Consider the following 25,118-nt stretch of genomic DNA (forward strand, 5'->3'; position numbering starts at 1 on the left):
TAAGTGTGTTTAAGAGATGAAAAAAATTCAAGTTAAAAAGTCAGTTTAAAAATCAAGAAATGCATTGTCAATCTAACAAGATGTTAGTCAGTAGATCGGTTAGGGGTGCTTATCTGCTTGTTCAGTAACATCCTCAAGGTGTCAACACCTTCACCATGATACCCCAACATCTTATCTAGTGCTTCTCATGGTCAAAACAGAGATCCAGAATTCTGGCATCATCTCCTCCAACTGAAACACAGAAAAATAAACAAATGAACATTCCTCTGAGTCTAGGCTGAGAAACAAAATCTTTCTTCCAAACCAATTTAGCAGATCCATCCTAACTGATGAAATTCCCAAATCAAATGCTGTCAAGGTGGAGGCTTTATCATAATAGTACTAGAGTTACAAAGATTCACTCCCTGGACAGTGAAGGGGTCAGCCTCCCTACATGGTCGCAAGCAGCTAATTACTGAAGTGAATAAACTCAGTGTGAAAGTGAGGGGTAAGGAAGTGCCTGAGTGATTAAGGGCTGTGAACAGTTTCAGTTGAGGAGCTATCTGCGTGGACATTTACTTCCGGTCAGGTGGATTTCTGTAATCCCGGCTCCCCATCCCACCATTTGAAGCTCAGCTAACAAGTTTTCAGCAGACATGTTCTTTTCCTGCCTAAGTTTTTGTCGTCAATAGAACTAGGAAACCACGGTGCCCTCTACTATAAATGAGAGCCCTTCGTGAGTCAGTATTCCTGGCCATATGAGATCTGTGACACATCGCAGACTTGGATAAATAAAAATGAGAGTTAATTGGTTTTAAAAGTACATCAGTGATTCAGGAAATGTCCACTCCTGGAAACACACTGCATTCTAAACTACCTTTTGAGATCGGGATTTAACCAGAGATCACTCTTGCATCCTGTCTCCCACACCTGATATAAACAATATATTCATACGTATCTAGTGTCCTCCCTTGGGCTATTTTTGAGATGAACACAGATAACTGAAAAGCTAGAAGATCTGGATGGAGTTTACAGCCTGGCCTTCACTTCTGCAGCAGGCTGAGCAGGAAAAGCCCCTGAATTCACAGGCTGGGGCTCAAGAGGTCCACAGCCCTCCCACCTCTTTGCCTCCTATTGAGTCAAGATTTCTGTTTTCTGCTTTGACGGCTCATGATATTATAAAAAAAAACAAGTAAGAGAATTGCTGTGCCATCCTTCTACTCACCGATCTAGACACAGAATGGTTTGAGGAACCCAGGGCAAAAATCAAAATCAGCACAGATGAGGAAAGTTTAACTATCTCAGGCAGCAAAGAGCTGAGTGTGCGGGCTCATACCGTCAAAAGACGTATTCGGCATGGCTTGTCTTTCTGTTGCAAAGAAGACTGTGGGACAGGCAAAGATTCTGTCAATTCCAATTACCTCGCTGGGCCTGTGTTTGTTCCTCCAGGCTCTTTGCTGTCTGGCATCCGTGCGCCCCACATTAGCCAAGATCCTAGCCAGCTGAAGAAGATTGAGAGCCCATCCTTGCACTGGAGCCTGTGAACTGTCATTCTGTGTCTCTTCAGACTTGTGACGAGGCATGCCTTTCCAGTGAGCTGTCAGTTTTTTGCCCAGCTTGTCAAAACAGCTGTGTGCAAGAGGCCTTTAAAATATCACACGGGGCAGACCTGTGTCTGCAAAGAGGGCATCGCTCAAGTAAAAAGAGAAAAGAAGAAAGTACGAAAATAATTAACCGGCTAATTAACTGTCTGATCAATAATCATGATCCAAAATGTAAAGAAAAAGCCACCACTACCCAGACTCACAAATTAACACTCTGATCCATAGAGAAGCGAGCAGAAACGAACTCTACTGGCTGAGTTAGTGTGCTGAAAAAGCAGGTTGAGCTGATTGGTTCCTTCCATCACATTCTTTCTACTCCACCAGCAGTAAGATAGATAGATAGATAGATAGATAGATACATAGATAGATAGATAGATAGATAGATAGATAGATAGATAGATAGATAGATAGATGGATGGATGGATGGATGGATGGATGGATGTACATATGTATACAATTGGTGCCAACTCATCATGGGAGCTGTAATGGCCAAGAATATATTGTAGTCCATGGGGTTAATATCCTTCTTCTTTCAACTAGAAAAACATTTAGAAGATCAGTGGAAGGATTAGCACTGGAACATAGCTTTTATTACGATTCTAGTATCAAGGGTGAAAAGCAAAAAGCGACCTTCACCCTATCTACACCACTGAAAAGAAGGTTTGACCATGAACTCGAGTTCCTGGACATCAACATTGCTTTGTCCCACTGTAATGAGCATGGTAAATTATATATATATATATATATATATATATATATATATATATATATATATATATGCCTTTTAGACGTGTAAAAATAGCTTAGTCAGGATTCCCACTACACCAAAGACTGCACATGATAGGCAGTAACATCACTCACTCAAGATTATCAGACATAGTCCTAGACCCCATAATGCCCACAGGACAGTATATAAGCAGGGACCAAGAGCAATGCTCTGTCTTGCACATCTGGAGAGATGCTGCCTTGATCTGTCCTGCAGCTGGAGAGTCTCCCCCAGGATCTTGACCCTCTACTCAGAGACTTCTGTTAGAGACTGGACCAGACCTTCAGCTAAGACGCAAAGCACAGGTGAACAGTCTTGTGGAGAGAGGCTTAGGACCATAGTTAGTGTGAACCTATTGTATTGATGCCCAGCATAATATAACTTTTGTTATACTAACCACACATATCTACCTTCTTGTTTGTGACACCCACTTTTCACTTGAGTATTCTCCATTGTGCAACCTGTGTGTGTGTGTGTGTTGTGTCTGAGATGTTCACTCCAAATGTTCAGAGAAGAAAAAGTAAGACTGAAGAATGTGCAGCTTCTGGGTCCTTAGAGGAACATTGTTTCCAACCGTAGTCCAATAATAGTGCTCCCTGGAATATGGAACCTGGTCTGAAAGAGCTGTTGCCTTGTTTGGCTTCTTGTAACAGAACCATTGTCACTATTTGAACTCTAGCTGTGTGACTTTAACCTCTTTGTGTACTATTTAACCTCTTTATGACTAAGCTTCTGTGTATATATAAACTATGGATAATTAATAACATTTACATAAAGGTTATATGGAGATTAAGTGAGGCAAGATTTGCATAGCTCTTATTAAAGAGCCTTGTACCTAGTTACTGTGTAACCATTGGTCTTTGTTTAAAATACAATGATATATATTAGCTTTATCTTCTATTTTCACCAGTGTTTATTGCTTGTTACAAATAAATTTCCATCCTCCTTTCTTTTTGACCTTTGTTTTACTACATTTTTATCTAACTTGCTCTTGTTAATTTGCTTTTGTTTTTTGCTAACTTGTTTTTGTTACTATATGTCAATTATACAAATTGGGGGTTTTGTTATGAGATTTCCATATATACAATGTACTTTGTTTATATGTACCTCTTTATTACATTCTTCATATGCTTATGCATCTTATAGCATTATGGAATAGTATTACATCTATTACTAGAAATATTAGCTGTAAATAATAAACACTGACCTTATGCAAAATGTCAAAAACTAACTTATCCTAGTTTCAGACTCCACAGTCTGTGGTTAGGCAGGCTTGGACCAGTTCTCCTTATTTAGCAAAAGTGTCACATAGTCCCACACTAAGCAGGGCATACAATTACATCTCCAGCCATTCAGGGAAATTCCCTCCGAGCAGGAATACAATAGCCTCTTACTGATGTGGGTATCCTGTCTTTTGAGTAATTATCCTTTCATAGACGAGACTTTTCCTTGGAAAAGGCAAGAGGTGGGTGTGGAGAAAACACTTAATAATCCATTTGTGCTATTACTATGGCAGCAAACAAATTCCCCCAAACTTTGGATTCTTAAAAGAATAAAACTCATTATTTCTTATGTTTGTGTAGATTGAACGAGCTCCCGTCAGAGGGTCTTTCCTGGAGTCTCACGTGTTAGCATCAGATGGAGCTGGGGCTGGGCCATCTGAAAGCTGAACTGGGCTTTCTCGGACAGCATTGCCATTCACAGCCCGCTGCTTCCTAGCTCTTTGGACTTTGCTTTGCTTCACTTGTTTTCATAACAAAGTAATCTCAGGATAGGGTCATTTCTTATACAGTGCCTAACTTCCAAGAGGCTAGGAAATGGGGGAAAAATCAGGACAAGCAGACACTTAGCACTGGCTTAAGAATTCTTCCACCACAGTCTGCTTATCAAAGCAGTTCTTGTACTCACCCAGATTCAAGGTATCAAAACAATAATTTCCATCTCTTCATGGGGAATATCACATTGAAGAAGAAAATGACAATCCAAAATTATTGTTCTGGCTCCTTCTGGAGAACTGTATGCCCCAAGACTTAAGGTGTGCCTAGGACCTATGAGCTCCTTTAGCATAGGCATGAACAATTTAGAAACCTTCCAAGGAATGTGAATGTGTGTTTTTTTGTTTTTTTGTTTTTTTTTTTTTTGAGGAGCAAAAGACAAACTCAACTCACCGTGAGGATTTTTGGATCATGCATTACACACAATTCTGAATTTATTGCCAAATCTCAAAATAATAAAATGGATAGTTTGGCAAGATGAATAGGAAGGGAAGAAAAGAAGAAAGCCTCTGGTATCAGAAATAAATACTGGAAGAAAATCACAGACATAGTTTGCTGTGATTCTTCAGACAGAGTACTATAAAAGAAATTGGTCAATAAATTTGAAAACCAGACAAACTGGAAATGGGCTAGGAAATCAGAACCACTATCAACCCAATAATACAATTTAACTGTCTTCAACTCCATCAAAGACACCAGAAGGTTATAATATTACCTAATAAACAGGAAGTGCATTGTAACAACATCCAAAACTCTAGAATTGACAGAGACACCACACTGCCTGGATAGTCACCCAGATTTTTGTCACGTTGGGGCATCCATCTTCAACCTACAGGCACATAGTATCTGGCAGACTTTCTCATGAAGCAGGAAATTGGAAAGACTGTTTTGCCTATATTTGCAGTTTATCATTCACTTTCTTTTTTCTCTTGCAGAATGTTTAGCAGACTCTTTCATGAAGCAGGAACCCTGAAGGACTGTCTCACCTTCTTTAGGAAAGTTCAGCTGTCATTTTTCTGTGGGTCCTGCATGTCCAGTTTATACAGCATACCATCAAGCAGTCTAGGCAAGAACAGTTTCTTGCTCAAATGGCTAGCCTTGTCACATTGAAGGCAAATTCCATAACGAGTTTCTTCAATGCCCATCAACCTCCCCAAAGAAATCTGTGAAGCCAGACGCAGACATGTCTCACTGCTGAGAAAAGTCTAAGTTCTTAAAATGTTTTAAATGCCATATTCTGTAGGTGTTTGAAGTGTTGAAGATTATCTAGCTAACTGAAATATATCTTCATATATCTAGAAAACCTAATTAACATGACTAAAAGTTTGACTATTACAAATGACTATCTATTGATCAATAATTTTAAATTATACATTACATTTTTAAATGAGTTGTATAAGCATACCTTAAACAATAAATAGTAGAAAGTTCATAAGAAAAAATTGACCTTAAATTTGTATCAATAAACCAACATCCATTTCTATATCATATCCCCCTTTTTCTTTTCTTCTCTTTTATTTATTTATTTATTTATTTATTTATTTTTGGTTTTTCAAGGCAGGGTTTCTCTGTGGTTTTGGAATTTTCTTCTCTTTTAGAAATAGACTGTGAGCATTAACCATTTATAACCAACGCTTTTAAAATGAAAATAAACATTTATAAACAATCAATTTTGGAATTTTGGTGTAGTTTTCTCCAAATTCCTTCCTGTTGTTTGCTGGGTGAAGTATTTTTAGGGTTTACAGAAACCTTTTGGGGGATCTTGTTCCATCAAACCATATTAGCCTAGAAGGAATCCACGGGTTTTCCTCATTTTTGGAAACAAAAGCAGAACCTCTTTTCCAAAGTAACATATCCTTAGACTCACATTTTGAAGTCAAGATACCTTTATGTTGGCTTAGATTAGCAGCCATACAATGAAATATCTCTCTGTAGTTAGCTCACTTACAGTCAAAAGTTTCAAAGAAAACACAATGATATACATAATCCAGACCTTTTGTGTATTTTCCATCTTTATGTGGCTTTTATATTACTCTTCTTGTCTTTTTAAAGATTTTGTTTTATTTTTTAAAAACAATTTCTTTCTAAACTACCTATACCCATTTAAATGTAACATCTTAAATTAACCCATTTCTATTATTTGGTATTTTGCCACAAGGCTCATAATTTTCACATCTTGTTTCTTGGGCAGCTTCATAGTATCTGCATGACTCAGTCTTCTTTTCTCCTCTGCCTCTACTTGGATTTTCCACCTTGTTATATTCTGCCCTTCCATGGGCCAAAGCATCTTTTTTATTAACCAGTGGTAATAAAATATCTTCATAGCATACAGAAGGGAATCACACGTCACTTTTAAGTTCAAATCCATTTCATATTCATCATGCCTTTGGATATAACCTTCAACTTCTGGGCAGCACTCAAGAGCAATATCAATAATCTCCAATGTTTTGGGAATCTCTTAGACAACCTTGATCAGCATCTCAATAGTCAATTTCTCATGCCTGATGCTGCAGTTTTTGTTGGATAGTCTATGACCCTTGGGGAGCAGCATTGTCAAGTCAGACAAAAAAATTTATTTAAGCTACAAAATCAGATATACATACAGAGACTTATATAAAGTAGATGTAGTTTGAATAAATACATAATACTATGATCCCTTATGAGTTCTTCAGGCATTCTTACTGTTATTTTAGCCTCCTCCCTCCTGTATTTATCTCTCCCCCACTCTCTAAGTTGCTCTAGTTAAAGTCCTACCCCACTTTTCCACCCCCTTCAAATCACTTAGACTCTTCTATTCCCCTTTCTTTTGCTTTCCCCCTGCTTCAGTTCCCCTCTTATTTTCCTGATTTCTGTAGCTACTCCAGTATATGTACTCAATTCTGAAGATTTAGCTAAGAACCTCAAATGAGAAAGAACAAGCAATGTTGGAACAGACACTTTTAATATTTCAAAATGCCTCAAATAATTAGAACAAAAAGAAGTTCCTGACTCCTTCCTTAAAGCTAATAACCTTGATATCAAGAGGGCAGAAGAATATCCATCAAGGAAAAGGTTTAGACAAATCTATTTTGAATGTAGACACAAGTCTCTGCATGGAATGTAAGAAAATATTTTCAATGCAATTGAAGGGAATGTATCATGATTAAACACATGTTGTTGTAGGAATATGTGAATTATTAGGCCTTAGAAGTTTTACTAATATGATTTTCTGTGTAAGCAGATTATAAATGAAAAACTGGGTAATCCTCTTACAGGCACAGAAAAGCATGCAGTAAAGTTTAACAAATCTCTTCAGAAACTTGAAAAAAGAAAACAGTCTAATCTGATAAGGAGCAATCCTCGAATAGCTGCCACAGTCATGCTAATGAATGCTCGTATTAAAAAGAATTCTCTCAAATCAGGAAATGGACTCATCTAAATTTTCTCCCTATGATCACCCTTTTCCAGACTGATTTGCAATACAGCAAGAGAAGAAAAAGAATTAAGCTAAATATGCAAAGACAACTACACAGGAAAAAAAACTGTTGCAAAACTGCTCCTAAGCCATCATAGAAAACATAATTACCAGTCTAGAAAAACAGCACAGATACTTAGAATAATTAAGTTTGCATAGAAGTAGTTCCCTTATGACAATGATGATGAAGATGGTGACATTCATATGCTTTTAAATATGGAAATGACATTATGTTGTTTATAGATAATAGAAAAATTACCAAACAAAACTCCATAATAATAGTTCAACATGGAGGGTGGGGAATATAGTATCTACTGTATGTGTATATTTATTTGTGCATGAAAAATTGGAAGCACATGTTGCAAAATATAGAGCATTCTAGCTGTGGTGGCAGGGACATATGGTAACTGGTCACACTGTGCTCACAGTCAGGAAGTAAAGACTGACAGATGCTGTACTCAGCTACCTTTCTTCTTCCTACCTCAGCTCTATCAGCCTAGAGATATCCTGAGAGACACAAGCAGAGGTATGTCTCCTGATTCTAAATCTCTCCAAGTGGACAACAAAGACTCACCTCCACAAGAGAAGATAGCAAATACTGTTACACTGTACTGACAGCAGCATTCACTACTTTGTATCCACAGGAGGCCTTGGAACCAGCCCACTTCACAGATAGTGAGGGTTCACTCCAATTCCATTTATTTGAAGTTTTATTTGAAATTCCATTCATTTATTTTCTGAAAAAAAAAAAAGAAAAGCTAGAAAAAGTTTCTCAAGATGTTGATAGCAATGCATGAACCCTGTTGGATAGTGAGCATATTTTGTTTCCTTGAATATAGTTTTCTTAATTTTCAAAATTTTTGTATAATAAAAATATATGTATTGTATAATGTAATTATTATAAACATAATTTTAAGATAAATATGTGGTCAAGTCCTATTACCCCTGCACTTGCGGGATGAAGGCACTATGATTAGTTTTAGGCCAGTTTTAGCTATGGAGAAGGAATTTGAGACTACAGAGAGTACCTCAGGAAAAAGAATAAAAAACTTTTTAAGCAAAAATAAAATTTTTTAAATATTATTTATCCGGGATTTCTTTCACCTAAATTAATCTTCCTTTAGATGTCCTCTATTCCCAACCAAACCAAATAACCAAAATATCCACATATTAAATAGCCTGTTTTGATAGCACAGCACTTTATCACAACAGAATTTATATTTACAAACTATGCTCCCCCCATTTTGTCTTTAATCCTCAGGACTATAATTCACTAAAAATTTATGGATGTTTGTCACTGTCTCAATTGTAATAAAATGTCATATCCTATAAATTTAGCTTCACTGATGGGGTGGTAAAGGCGCTGCAGAGCCCCTCTGGATGTGTCCTCAGACAGGCCCTATAGTGGCACCACCGCGCCTCCTCCTTCTGCATGCCTGAAAGCGCATCTAATCTGAAGACAGAACTAATCTGCAGAGACCTTGCCATTTATCTTTCGCCATGATTACAATTTCTAATCTAACCAGCAGCAGTTCAAATTGAACTCTGATCCAAATGATCAATAGCCATGGGCAACCTATTAGACATGTGAATATTAAATCATTTTGGGGTAAGAACTACTCAAATGAAAAGCATATAATTATCATCTATTAACATACATTGAAGCAAATATCACCAAAAAATGCAAGATGTGTCTCATACAACCTATCAGAATCCCAATGATGGTGATGCTAAGGTTAGATTGTGTACTTTACATAGCAATTAGTGCAAATTATGACTAATATCTTAGATGTTTATTATTAATGGTATTTGATTTAGCCCACAAATGTATACATTCATGAATAAAACACGTCTCATTTCAAATTCCATTCTTTTTCTACTTCTGTTTATTCTTCTTTCAATTTTGCTTCCTTCACATAAAAAGTATCCATCGTCCATAAGTTAAAAGGATAAGCTGTTCTATAAGAAAATGATTCCAGACAGATAGCTGATGTAGATAAGAAGCCTATACACTTATAAAAGTGTAACTCATAGAGTCAAATTCAAAGAAAAATTAAGTTCCAAGTGCCAACAAGAAAAAGTAATAAAGTTCTCCAAAATTCCTTTGGTAACTCCCTCTGATACCTAACAATGCAGTTGGAAAGTTTATCTTAGGAAAGCCCAAATCCCTCGTGTTCTACGGTAAACCTAGACATGTCATTTTTTATGGCATGTTTCCCAGACCTCCTTGCAGTTCACCAAAGGCCGAGTGACAGCACTCAGATGATGTCAACAGCAATAACAGGGGTATGTGTCCCAAATGTCAAAGAAAGAAGAATTTCCTAATTGTACAGGTGCTCACAAGAGCCAAAAGTAAGTTTGTATCACAGCAAGCCCTGAAGCTGTGACCACAACAAACCCTAGCCTTTCCCGTCGGCCTTTGGGGCCTGAGTGGAAGGGGAAAGCTATCTCTCACTCTTAGGTCTGATAACCATTCCACCTGGTACCGCATCCCTTCTTTCCAGCAGCCCGCAGGCCATTCAGCTCAGCACTCTGTCCATGCAGTGCCTAGACAGTTTGGCTTCTCTACACAAGGCTTTGACTGTTAGCCTTTTCCATTTGTGTCTCTTCGAGATTCTAGATTTCAGCTGTCAAACTTTTATATTGTCAGTTGGGCCAAAAGAAGGGATGGTTTTGCCCTTATGATACCACCATCTTGTGAGAGGCATTGTCTCTTTCACATCCGGAAGACAGCATCAGGTCCTCTGCTGCAAGAGATCCCGATCCTCCCAGAAGCAGGAAAGTACAACTCTGCCTCCAGCTTCCCGTTTCCTGAGGACTGGGACTCTGTTTCTGGTCTCCCGGGGGCTGGGACTCTTATGCAATGTGACTGCTTGATCCGTGGTCCTTTGCTGGTTATTTCACTGGTAATGATGTTTCCGATAGATTCTACTACAAACAAAAGGAAATCTAAATAACCTGCACCTCTTGAGCATGTTGGTGTTTGAAGTCTCTCAGACTGTTGGAGAGATAGTATTTCCCAATTTTCTTTGCGTGAGAGCTCCTTTACTGACCTTTATCAGAGTGATAGTTTAGCGGAATTTCTCCTACTTCCTATGCATGAAGTGTTCAGTTTTTTTTTTTTTTTTTTTTATCTTTTTCTACAGGAACCATTTCAACACATCTGCCAGGTAGAACTCAAGTCTTTCAGGTGAGATAAAGATTAGCTTGACCTTTCTTCCTTCAGTTAATCAATACGGCTACACCACAGTTACCTTCTAACCTGGGTGTTTTCACAGTGCGGCGGTAAACCATGATTGGTGAGGCAGCTCTGTTTTGTGTGGTTACCAATAACTCAGGTCTCTGTCATTAGTCGAAGTGTCACAGCACAAGGGCGCCAAGGACGAAAAGGAGAAGTTTATTGTTCTTCATCAGCACTGACCTAGTAAATCTGACATTGGAGCAGCAATATGGGAAATCCTGGTGACCGGAATTAATTGTTGGGCTTGTCTGTACAAGCCTACTGCGTGGGGAGCCATCACTGCGTACTGTTCTGAAGAGTAGAATTTCAGTTCCAAATGTGATCTACTACCTGGGTCAGTACCTCCTCCAATACCCGGAAAAAGCTGACATCCACTAAATCTAATCTGAAACGCTTTGTGATTGATTTTGTTTCTTTCACCCAGGCCAGTCCTCACAACCCGCCAGTCTCAGCTTCCTTCTTGCTGAGATTACAGGTTTGAGTTGCCATGCAAGGTTGACATTCTGCTCTCTGGGTCACAGATGAGGGATTTAGGAAAAGTGACCATGTGGACATATCTCAATATGCTCAAGTCTTTCTTCTGTGAATCTGTGTATGGCAGACAGTACTACCAGTGGTCCCTTCTATGAGGTCTTCATGGATAGAAAGACCAGACCTCAATACCCACGTCTGCTTCATAAATTAGTAGTAGGACTTTTTTCTGTTATGCATCCATCTCTTTCGGTTTAGGAGAGGAAACTGAACCCCAGGAAGTGGCTTATTTCTACTCAGCTCCCACAAGTACTTAGATGTTAAAAATTTGTTTTCAGAAATCTATGCGGCATCTCCCCTGAATAGCAAGCTGTAACAGTCATTCTTAGGAATGTTTTTAGTTCTGCACTAATATCCGCAGTCACCATTTCTGCAAAAGCCAACAGTGAACCCTGGAGGGGATGACACATTCTTCCGGGATCGTTGGCAGTGAGTGCTCTTATCACCTGAGACCGAGAATCAGAGACAAAACGTGAACTACAGCCCTCTCACTGACTAGCTGTGGGACTTCCTGCCAACTTATTTAAACTCTTCTGTGCTTTAACATTATCTTCAGAGAAATAACATACCTTATGAAACTTTCAGGGAGTTTAAAGAATGAACAAGCAGACATGTGAAGCAGGGGTTGGTGCCGCACAAGCGCACTGTGAGTGTGAGCGGTCCCTGTCCCCTTCATTTCTTCCTCATGAATTTCAATGATTCTGGGGTATCATTGTGCATTATGATAGTTCTTGTCTTTATAACTCTTAAGCGTGCTGCAGTTCTTGGCTTTCTTACAACATATATATTATAAAGTTCTCCCAGTTTATTTGGAGCACAATGGAACAATTATGAGGTGATCTTTTAAATATCAAAAAAAAAAATCATCAGCCTCCCCCCCACACACACAATCACTCATGGTCTGATTGTTCCTAGGTTTACAAGGAGTCAGATACACCTGTCTCAGCCCCTCGATGCGGTCACAAGGTTGGTGAATGCATTTCCCTTGACTTTCATTTTTAAATGATGAGAAAGAAATACCGCTGATGTCAAGCTCTGGTAACTCGTGATCAGTGCAGAGAGCGAGCTTTATTATGGAGTTTGTTTTGTTCCCAACGGCAACTCAGTCATTAAAGTCTCCTTTTAATAACAGAGCGGTGTCTTTCTCTTGAACCCGACTGACCAGTCATTAAACCCTGCCTTGTTTAGCCAAGGAACGCTCTAGATAATGTGAGATCCCAGTCTGTAATCACAGACGGGAACCGTTGATCTTCGTTTCCTTACATTTACTGAAAAGAAACTTCCCATCTTAAGAAGACTCTTTAAACATTATGTTCCTCCTAATGAAAACTGTGCTTCTGACGACAAGCCTAAATTCCTTTTATGAGATTTGGGTTTAAGCCGGTTCACACAATAGATGGGAGGTATTCAATATAGTGAAAACATTATGGCAGCAAACATATTTTGGACTTGCTTAGTCTCCACACTGAGGAAAGCTGTTCAGGGAACCAGCAACTGTGTGGCCCCAGCTAAGCAAAGACTGGTCCGCTGTCCTAGCTAGACCCCACTGGTGGCCATGCCAGGTATAGCATTCTGACCTTCTCCTGGCTTTCGTCCTGACATGCAGGTTTCTGTCACTTCTTACACTCTGGCCAGAGTCACCTTAGAAAAATCATTCTGAGAACTAAGGGTTGAGGTTTTCAAGTAAAACTTAAGGACATTCTTAATAAAGTTATATGCTACTATTAGCCCATGGTAGTCTGCCAAAAAGTATCTCAAATTCCTCTCTAGGGGTTATTCTATTTCAGAAGGATGGTGGATATAAATATTTACGCATTTGAGAACTTTCTCTTTGACCTAAGGAAGTTTACATTTTGCTTAGATAGTTATCTAAGAAACATGATTATTTTATGGAACAGATAGGCACAGGAATGCGAAGAAAAGCAAAGAAGGGCCTCTTTCTCCTGTCTGTCTAATGGAGCCTTTAAAGATCAAAACAGATGATAATCATTACAGGGCAATGAAATCGCCCCTGATGCGAAGGGAGGTGTGCTCGGTCCCGCCTCTTAGGGAAGCATTTGGCAATGCACAGCAGTCACAGCAGTACAGTGTGGAAAACAGCATCATGAGTTGCATTTCCAGACATTGGCCACAAAGATGCATGTGCAAGAGGCAATAGTCAAAAAAAATCTTAAATCAATTATTAGTATTCAGTATTGAGTAATTGTAATCGTGTATTTTATACCATGGTATGATATATTACTGATAGAAATGCTTATGTAGATACATATTACTAATTTGGAAAGATGTTTTGAATGGTTGTTAATTGTCTAAAATATATAATATAATTATAGCATAATACTGTTGCAGAAGGTGAACTGCACATGAATATGTATGAATGAAAGAATGTATACTGTCTTTGAGAAGTTAATGTTCAGGTGGTGCATGCTTATTCCCATCTACTGTGTCTCCATGATCAATATGTATTGTTTCAGTGTACAGCAAAAAAAAAAGAGGATCGGATATTTCGTTTTTATTTTCTTGAAGTCCACTCATACAAGATTTATTGCAGCAAAGACTGCACCATAGCTACAAACCAGAGATCCTTGCATCAACCCAGAATGAAATACATTTCAAAGGAAGCTCCCGACATTGAAAATAATGATGTCACTAGAATTTGGGGGGTTCTATCATAGTCACCAGATGATATAGGAGAAATCAGGACCCCCTCTTAGGCTTCCTAGTCTCATCAATAAAAGAATTTAAGAACAGACTCAAACAAAGGCTCAAGGACAATTTCATTTGAGTTTAAAAGAAAAATCCCAGAGTAGGAATCCTGTAAAACTTCGGTCGATGCCTGGAAGAGGAGAAGGAAAAAAAGTGACTATGCCATTTAAGCATACGTAGAGGTGAAATACACCAGCCACATGGCAAGAAGGGAAGCTTTAGAAAAAAAGTAGAGAAACCCAAAGATCTGGGAAAGCCTAACGTGCTAAAGAAAGCTTAGAGAAGAGATGGGGGGGGTGGTAATAGTTTTCTGAATAAGTCAGGGAAGTAGGCAGTTTTATGAAGCCACATGACTTTGGCCCTAATAAGTTCCTACAGTAGGGGTGGGGATTCTGGAGAGGAAAAGCCCAAGATCACGGTAAAAGACTAATTCCCACCCCTCTTCAGCATGGTTTAAGGTGTGCCTACCTTCCTAAAGTGACTTCTCCCATCTAGAATGTTAGGTCCCCAGGCCAAAGATTCCATTCTCTTGACCCAGAGTTTGTTATTCTAACAATGATGATATCACACATATTAAATTTCTGGTGTTAAAATATCAATTCATTCTATCCGATTTGTTAGTATGTCATCAATATTAACTCCTTGGAACAAAGACTTTCCAATGATATTAAGGAATGGAACCCTCTAAGGAAAAGAAAGGGGACAGAGAGAAGGGAAGGACAAAGGGCACAACCCAATTTACTGAAGGTCTTTACTCAGGGTAACATACAGACCCCGGCCACCCAGCACACACAGAAGCGAAGGAAGAGCAACTAAACTCAAACTATATCTGAGAAAAGCTGCAGTGTTTGGATTCCCCATGAAGCTCGTTTCGCTCTACAAGCTGCTCTCGACACATTTGGGTCCACAGAAAAACACTGTGGGAAGAGAGTGAGCACTGTGCTCTGTCTTGCATAGCCTTCCTTTCGTGAGGTCGATTCACATTGAACTTCCATTCCAAATCTGATCTGTTCTTTAGACCTGAATATTATTACATTTCCCTACAAATCTAGCTAAACAGAATAACTCTGCTCTATCACATGCATTTTTCTCTTTTAACTCAACCTGTGATAATATTACAGAGAAGTATTCTTTGCCAATCTGTGCTAAAATAGTGACATTTGTAGATAAAGAAACATCAGCTCCAAAATAACATTAAAAGAAAATGCTGATTAACACCCAAAATACTCTCTATGCAGTATGTTAGTTTCTTCTGTGATAGAGGGTATATAAACATGAATAGACACAATCATAATTCAGTACCTCAATTGGGTCCCTATGCATCAGACAAATGACCAAAGTAATCTTAATTAGTATATTACAAGACACACGAAGGCAAGCTGACTGTGAGAGTTCATTAGGAATACAGCCACTCGACCAGCATCGTAGGGCTCAGTCAGGTAACATGGTGCCATCAAAGACTTCTTCACTTCCCTCCAACCTCTCCCCATTGTAAGCTACCACGATGTGCATCAGTACTAAAGAAATCAGTTAAAATCCTCTTAGTTAGGTTGTGAAAGGCTGTTTCTTTTTTCACATTCTTTGTGGTATCTATAAATTTTGTTTGGTCAGTATAAGAGCCCGTAAAAACACGTGCTAGGCTAGATAAATTTTCAGCAATGGAAATGTGTTACTCACAGTTCTGGGGACTGGGAAGTTGAAGCAAAGGGCCACGAAATTTGGTGACTAGGACAGCTTATTCTAGATAAATGTGTCCTCCCCTGGCAGAAGGGGCAAAAAGATGCCCTCCAGTCTCTTTTACAAAGGTACAATATTAGCTGACCACTGCAAGGCAAAATACCTGGAGAGGGGGGCTAAAAATGGAGAAAGGTGCCAGGCAGTGGTGGCACATTCCTTTAATCCCAGCACTCCAAGGGGCAGAGGCAGGTGGATCTCTGCAAGTTTATCACCAGCCTGGTCTACAAAGTGAGCTCCAGGTCAGCTGGGGCTGTTCCACAGAGAAAAACACAACAAAAAAGAGCAGAAACACACAAAATTTCCAACAAGCATATGAAGAGTTTCTTAACATGCTATCATGAATAATTATCATAATAACTATGAATAATTATCAGAAATGCAAATCACAACTACCTCAAGCTACCATTCCAAAAAGTGCACACCAGACCCAATCTCTCTCTCTCTCTCTCTCTCTCTCTCTCTCTCTCTCTCTCTCTCTCTCTCTCTCTCTCTCTCTCTCTCTCCTTCTTTCCTTCCCTCTTTCTGTGTGTGCCTCCTGTGGATCAGGATATAGCTCTCTCCAACACCATGCCTGCCCACTGCCATGATAATGGACTATGTAATCAAGCTCCCAATTAAACGCTGCCTTCTACAGTTGCCTTGGTCATGGTTTCTCTTCACAGCAACAGGGCAGTAACTGTGGCAAGATTCATTATAACATTAGCCTCACTAGCTATGAGATGTGGACAATATAAATGAATAAAGAAGACTGGGTATGGCCTGGAGGGATGGCTCAGCCGTTAAAGGCTAGGCTCACAACCAAAAATATAAGAAGACTGGGTATACCTACACAACGGAATACGGTTCATGTTTGTAGCAATATGGATGGTTCTGGTGCAAATTATTCGTGCAACATACTTCATGATCTCTTGTGTGTTGAATCGAAACTTTGAACTCATAGGGGGAAAAAATAGGATGGTGGTTGCCCAGTGAATGAGGTTGGTAAGAGTGAGATAGGAGACAGAATCAAATAGTGTAAAAGTGTAGCTGAATAGGATGACTGAGTCATGGCTAAGCTTGGAGACTTTAACTGCATCTTTCCATTGCTGTGATAAAACACCATGACCGAAGACAACCCAGTAAAGGGGGAGCTCATGTTGGCTTATGGTATCAGAGGACTAAGAGCCCACCATCAGGGGTGGGGAGGAGAGGCATGGAAGCAGTCGGCATGGTGGCAGGATCTGGAAGCGGAGAGATCACATCTCATCCAAAGCTCAAAGCAACCTGAAAGTCCCATGAGGCTTTAAACTTTAAAAGTTCTCTCTCCATTATACTTTTTCCAGTAAGACTATTGAAAGAATGGACCCAAAAGAAATGGAAATTTCCTCAGAAATCTCATGCTGAGAAAAGGGAGAGGCAACAGGCAGAGGGGGGGGACTCTGACTACTGAAAAGAGATTTCACAGAGTCCTAAGTACTTGCTAGACTATCTTACAGGATGCACTTGAAGGCCAGACAACAATCAGTAGTAGGCAGGACCACACCTTGCCTGGGACTGCTAAGGTATGCATCTTTGTCCCAATATTTCAACTTTAATATTTCTTCAGGATTCCCCTGCAGACAAACTTGGGGAGTGGGCAGAGTTCACCGGATCTTTTTGTGTCCCTCTTTCTAATGTGGCCACATTAAACAAATCTGTTTTCTGCTTTTAATATGGCCTTTTAAAACCGGCTTATTTAGAACATGTGGCTAGACCAAACACGAAGCATAGGTTGGGACACCCTCACCCCCTACCTCCGCCAAAGCTCAATAACAATTTCTCATTCCAACCACTGTGATTAAAAGTATTGCATTGTGTCCTGGAGGTTTGCTAGAAGAGTAAAGTGCTAATGCCCCCCAAAGAAAAGAAATCAAAAGTAACTGAGGTTTATGTGTGAGTTTTCTCCACCAGTAAACATTTTAGTATAACCTCAAATAGAGTTGGGTAAAAGTACAAATTTATGAAACATCAATTACAAGACTCCAGTTTCACCGAACAGAGGAAAAGACACACACAAATGCACAGATAATCAAAGAGAATAGGGTTTTTTATTCCCCAACCAAATTTTCCCACAAGAGGAGAAAAGAGGGCAATGAAGCTTCCGCAAGCAAGAGGCTGGGCTCCCAGCATCCATTGCTGCTTTCACAGTAATCGCTTGAGAACATTTTCTAAGTTAAGCATCAGGGGGCCCTGAAACCCCTTAGATCACACAACTTCATACAAAATAAACATGAGGCAAAGGGCTTCATAAATACCTAGAGTAAATCCTGTCACAACCCACAAGTCACTAATAACAGCCTTTCCATTCCCTTTGCAAGTGGTCAAAATTAACGAAGGATACTGAATTCTGTGCCAAGCTAACGGCAAGTTCAGGCAGGATCATTTAAACAGGAGAAAATGATGCTTGAAAGGGTCCCTGATGAGATTTTCCTTTTTCCTTAAGAGATTCTCAATAGCGTTCTGCTGCTGCATTTTAAAAGCCACTTTCCCAAATTGGGCCCCTTCATTACCATGCATTATACACAGGCTCTCCGCTGAGGGGGTTCTGTAGAAGAATGGCACCCGGTTGTGTTTTCCCATCAAATGCAACCTCTCTCGTGTTCCATCTCCGCTTGTAGGACAGTCATTCCATTTCACAGCACCTCCTTTCTTTGTCTCTGTTTACCAAATATGTAGCTCTCAAGTGACACAGAGGTGGCCATTTTGGGGCCCCTTCAAGAAATAAAACAAGAACCTGGCAGTACCAGCAAGGTTCACGGACCATCCTAGCTGGCACCAAGCTAAATCAATGGGCAGAGAGTCTTTGACTTGGGTTGTAAGCGAGCAGAGACACCGGATAATAAATCCTGGTGCTGTCTGTTTACACTCTGCATGTTCTTGAATCGAATGAGACTATGGTACAGACAACAGATTATAAGGTCATCGTGTGAAGCTCTGGGAACTGCTACCTCTAGTCAGGAGTCAAACTAGGAAAGCTTAGAGCCAAACAGGAATTGATATGTATTCTCTGCTCTACAAGGAAACATTTAGCTGTAATAATAGCAGATGTAATTCTCAGTGATGTGGGATATTCTTCAGTTTATCCTGGAGATACACATGCCAATTACACAAAAGTACTAGTACATTAGCTCACCTAGAGGTAAAGTTTACAGGAGAAAGAGTAAAATATATACGGATGGCTGAGTGTACAAAAATATTTTGTATTTGTACTAAAAATAAGTATATAGCATCATAAGCAATGTTTTCATCACTAGTATAATACATCAACATGTTTATTAGGCAACCGTGCACATAAATCCTCTAGATTGTATTCACATGCAAATAAAGGGGTTTGCTGTATTCTAGAACGTGAGCAACAATGGCATACTCATCAGTTTGCATCATCTAACAATAAAATTCTAACATCAGCAACAACCAAAACATGAAGCAAGAAAGCTGAAACTATGGGAGCACGGAGCCAGCTCACTCCCTCGTGTCTGCAGGCTCTGAGGACAGCACTATGTCCTGTCATAGAGTATAGCAGTTGTTCATAGTCAATCAAGAAACGCTTAAATTATCCACCTCATATAAATATTCCTAAGGAATCAAAAGATTGTCTACGACAATTTATGGCCATTTCTATGCAATTACTAAAGCAAACAGGGCATGGTGCCGGTTTCAGCTGGAAAATCCATTAGCGTAGAACACCTCATTCCTCCAAAGACCTGCCTTCCTATTTACATTCTTTTACATATTTAAGATAAGTCCGGAGAATTCTTAAGAGGGTAAGGGAAATGATTAGTCGAAAACGTATTTGAGGAGAAGGGAGTTCAGGTTTTCAAATTAGGAAGGTGAAATCCACCGAGATCCCTTGACAGTGATGTAAAGGGGACTCCGGGGAATCAGAACGGTGGGCATTAGCCTGATGTCCCACTTGAGAGGCACACACCTGGGATACTGCAGAAGCACAATGGCTCCCCTCCATCCCTGGGACAGAGCTGGGAGGACAAGTCCAATTTCCACAGGACCACAGAGCTCCTGACGTCCATCCCTACCGCAGAGCGACAGGCCGCAGGGATCCGTAGAAAGAAAACCAGAGACACAGGGGACAGTCTCGCTTTTGCCATTAATCATTGCGGGAAGGAGTGTGGCTGTAATGAACTTGCTAACTCACCCGGGAATAGGAAAACGGGTCGTACCTTCTCCAGGAAAGGGAAAAACAAAGGAATTAACAATTATGTCAAGGGTCTACTATCGTAACATTCACATCCATGATTTTGACTGTTCCCAGGTACATTACATGGTCCTTTGTGGCCATTGCCTAATCTGATCTTTAAAATAGCTGTATGGAGTGGGAACTGTGCTATCCTCATTACCCCTGAGACATCCAAACAAAGAAGTCAAGCTTTGCACATAATCACATGACTAGTAACCTCAAAACTTGGGACACAAACCACACCTGAGAACTGCAAAGGCAGGAACGGTGAAATCATTCCTCGCGTGTGGCAAGGGGAAGACGGAAATGGCAGGTGTTCAGGCCTTTGCGTCATTCTCTTTAAGGCTTCAGTGCCAAGACCCTAGGATGGAAAGGCCTCTTCTTGAACCCACAAAGTGATTGCAGCCACCCTGAGAATGTGATCAGTATGATGACTCCTTGGCCTGCAAAAATACACGTGCACTCAACACTGGTTGTTCCTGCCCGTGTGTGTTCTGTGAAGTCAACGCATGCATGAGATACTTAGGCCTGTACTGGTTCTTTAGGGACCATGCACAAGTAGGTTTCCTTGAGTCCCTGATCATATTTCCATCAAACCATCCATACATAAGCCTGTTTTAGGGGTGCTACTGTTTGAATAGACCTCATTTAAAAATATGTTCTGATTCACTGACACAGAATATGTGGTCATAGGCACCATCACTCATGCCTGGGCAAAGTGCAGCTAAGACGTGCACTTCTGTCACAAGACAGCATATAGCTTTTCTACAGTCAGACACACAATGCAAGCCGGCGGTCATGGCACACACCTTTAGTCCCAGCACTTGGGAGGCAGAGAGAGGTGGATCTTTGTGAGTTCAAGGCCAGCCTGGTCTATAAAAGCTAGTTCCAGAACAGGCTCCAAAGCGACAGAGAAACCCTGTCTCAAAAAATGAAAGAAGTAGGAGGAAAAACAGGAGGAGGAGGAGGAGGAGGAGGAGGAGGAGGAGGAGGAGGAGGAGGAGGAGGAGGAAGAAGAAGAAGAAGAAGAAGAAGAAGAAGAAGAAGAAGAAGAAGAAGAAGAAGAAGAAGAAGAAGAAGAAGAAGGCGGAGGAAGAGGAGAAGGAGGAAGAGGAGGAGGAAGGAGGAGGAGGAGGAACACAATGCAACCCTTGAGCACAACAAAGCACGAAAATGTGAAAACTGTGGCACTAAGATGGCCAGTGTGGAGAGTGTGCAAGCTGAAGCAGTGGAATGTCACTTTGTTTGACATCACCCGGGAACCTGCACATCAAGCCACTACAAGTTTCACTCCCCTGTTCATTGATTTGTGAATTACGAATAAACCTTAGAGACTACACAAATTTGCATACATACAGTCTGTGAATATTGGGGATCCACTGGGTTTACATAAGGCTTCGAATAATTGCAAAGGATATACAGACTGCACCAAGTCTGCTCAGCGCCTTATTCCAATTTAATTCTAATCTCTGACTAATGGAAACGCACACAGAAGAGCCTTCAAATAAGCCAGGGGCCCGAAAGACTGGTGGGGGTGGCAACAAACCTCCGAAAACAAATGACTTGGAAACACAAGTTGTAAATTTGGTGTAGCGCAAAAAATTAGATTTCATTCCCAAATGAAATGTCAAGGAATGTAATGTTGTTAACAATGCATTAATTCTCCAAAACCATAAGCATGACCTGTTTCTCTTCTATGCTTTCAATGACACATTTGTGCCTTAGGAAAAATGCAGTCCACAAGTAACATTCAGGATTATCATTCTTACTTGATTAACAGTTGAGTTATGTTACAGGAGAAAACAGAAATAGCAAGTTCCTTTCGCCAATACCTTTAATCGTGGTCTCCCAAACAATACGTTATTATACCTAGCCCCCTGTTTTACTCTCAGGCAAAGCAAGCTTGCCATTAAGCTCCAGAAACCAGACCTAAGACCATACAAACAAAGAACAATATAGACCTCAAAGATTATATCGTTCACCCCAGGAGTTTCCAGTCTCAGCAGACAGGGATGGAAGAATAGAACCAATATCTCTTGAGCTTGTTCTCTCCTGTCTCTGTCTCTCTGTTCTTCGTCTCTCCCTTTGTCTCTCTATTCCCCATTTCCTCACCTTTTTTCAGTCAAATGCAAAGGTTTGTGTGACTGCTACTTAGAGAAACCAAACGCTCCGTGTGTATAACTTTTAGAATCCTGGATTTACGATTCTCATCAAATTTTGATTGACAGGGACCTGAATTCATATATGCAATATATATTCAACCTGGCCCGGGCAACACTCTTGCCTAAAATTAAAATATGAAACACAGTGGTAAAGACAACAGGTATTGAGACTCCTGGCTCAATGACAGAGAGGAACATGTACAGGAGTTACAAGCAACAAATGCCAGGATTCAGAACCACATTCTTTAGTGTGCCCAAGACACATTTTGACAAAATATCCAGGAAGTAGGCATCATAAAATAAAGTTGTTTCAGACTGCCTTATCTGTAAGACACTGTGGCGTATAGCCCATGCCAGAGGAATGCAGGGCCACTCCACCTGAGACATTTCTATGCCATTCTTCTAGCCCGAGCACTGTTTATCTTGACAGTGTGCTGCTTCTGGCCCTGCTCCAAGGCAAGCAAGCCAAAGATTCATGAAGCCTTTCTCTTTGGGGATCAGTTTTAAGCAGCAATGGCAAGAAGTCTGTCCCAATAAAAACATGTCTCAAGGAAGAAAAATTCCATATTTTTCTTCTAATAGACAGAAGACTCATAAATTCTGGAGTTAAGAAATTCCTCTCAAGTGGCACTGCCCCAGGTTTCTTATAAACATGTCTGAGATGGAAAACACAGACCTACTCCTTAAAACTAAGAGGACGACATCCTAAATCAAGATTCCAATTTGTGCTTAAAGCAAAAAGTGTCGGGGGAGGGGAGGAAGCTTCGGAGGAGGGCTCAGAAATGTAACCAGTGGTCGAGAGGTCACCTTGGCACAGGCAAGCAAGGTGCTCGCTTCACTCTTCAGCAATGAAAACAAATTTGGAAGAAATCAGAATAAGTGGCAAGTCCAGCTTCACCCGTTTAACTCCTTCCTGCCCATATGCCTTTCACGTAAATTCATTATTTAGTGAGCTTCAGGATAAGACTCAAACAAGTGGGCTGCCAGGACCCTGTCTTTAAGCAATTAATAAATTGGATTGAGGAAATATCTAATTGCTTGAACACTTGTTCACATGTATGCCCATGTATGTGCACGTATGTGTGAAGGTCAGAGGTCGGCGTCAATGTCGTGCTTAACTGCTCTCCAGCTTACTTTTGGAGACAGGCTCTCTGCCTGAACCTAGAGCTCATGGACTGAGCTAGACAGGTTGGCCAGGCAGCCCCAGGGATCTTCCTTTATCTGTCTCCCCAGAAGCGGGATTACAAGCATATGATGTCATGCTATCTCTGTATGTAGGTGCTGGGGATCCGAACTCACATCCCCGGGGTTGTACAAAAAGTACTTTGCTGACTGAGCCATTTCAGAGCAGCACCCCTAAAGCTTTTTAAGAAGCAATGACATCAGGAGCCGTGGATAAGGCATTAGACATAGGTTTTCATGTATAAGAAATGCTGTGTATAACTTCACCTCTAAAACAAAGTATGAGCCGAAACTCTCTCAGTTTAACCCATAAAGGTGTCTAAACTCATCTTTTAACAAGGAAGTCCATTTGTAAGTGCTATTTATTGTAAGGTAATATAATAGCAACGGTCTTAAAAACATTTAATTCTCTAAGATGGCACAAAGTCATTTCTACAATGTTTTAAAATCAAATTTATTGGCATCACTAACAGTCTGAAACTGAGTTTTAAATGTGTAGACAACTAGAGAGAGTTCATGAAGAAGAGAGTTCAGAGGACTTGGGTTCAGAGTCCTAAGATGCGCACAAATTTGGGGATGGTCTTCCTTTCCTATAACTTTAACTTTACACCTGAGGTTGGGAGGAGAGGAGGAAACATAGGAGGACCACTGGAACTTGATGGATAGCCTGCTTAGCTAAAAACAAACAAACAAATAAGGTGAACTCCAGATTCAGTGGGAGACCCTGTCTCAAGGAGATATGGGAGCAATACAGCCAGACACCCTCTATGGGCACACAGGTGCCACTCTTCCACATGTATTTACTACATATATACCCACAAATACATACTTTTTAAAGTATAGGTGAGATAAAATATGATGACTGTCAAGTATCATCCATTCACTTACTAAATATCAATATTCTCGCATCTAATGACTTAAATTCTCTGGACATAAACAGCAGTTTACTACTTCATGTTAATAGCATCTATCCCACTTATAGTACCTACAGGCATTATGTGGTAATAGAAATTCTAGGAAGGATAAAATTAATACAACTAAGCAAAGGGTAGAACAAAGTATTTATGACAAGAGCTGAGACCAGTGCTACATGTTAAGACTCTTTCCATCAAACATCATAGAAAAATCACAGCATATCTTAAACACTGTCCTGATAATCTCAAACCTCACCCAATATTTATGCTTTAACTTGAAAGAGAAGGATGGTGGTGTCTAATGCTTTTGATAGACAGCAGAAGGGAAAGTAAGCAAAATCATTTTAAAGGAAAATAATAGAGAGCGGTCACAAGACAGTCATTTAAACCAGTGTCATTCATTTCTACAAAAAAAAAACAGAACCAAAATAGGGTCTACTGAAATGCAAATTATTTGGGAAGGTTTTCCTGACAGTGATACTTGCCACGCCCTCTCAAAGTCGAATAATGGGAGAAAGATCTTCAACGAGAAAATTCAAATTGGGGAGTATCTCACTGGCATCAACTGACATAAAACTCTGCCTATAAGGGAGGAAACTGACTGACAGTTACTCAAGAAGAGAACTCTGAAAATACACAGTGGCAGGTTTCCGAGGTTCTGCAGGATGGCTGGTCACCGAGCATCTTCACAAGAAGTAAGCCCAGACAAACACACTGCGTCTGGGTTCTGCGATGTAGCTAATGTCACTACATACTCCGTAGAGATGTCTACAGGGATCCTTTCTACCACTTCACTTCTATAAAAGGGTGAACTTCTGTTCGTCGTTTCCTTTTGATGTGGCATGATCAAATTT

The sequence above is a fragment of the Chionomys nivalis genome, chromosome 22, assembly GCF_950005125.1.
Source record: "Chionomys nivalis chromosome 22, mChiNiv1.1, whole genome shotgun sequence".
NCBI lineage: Eukaryota > Metazoa > Chordata > Mammalia > Rodentia > Cricetidae > Chionomys > Chionomys nivalis.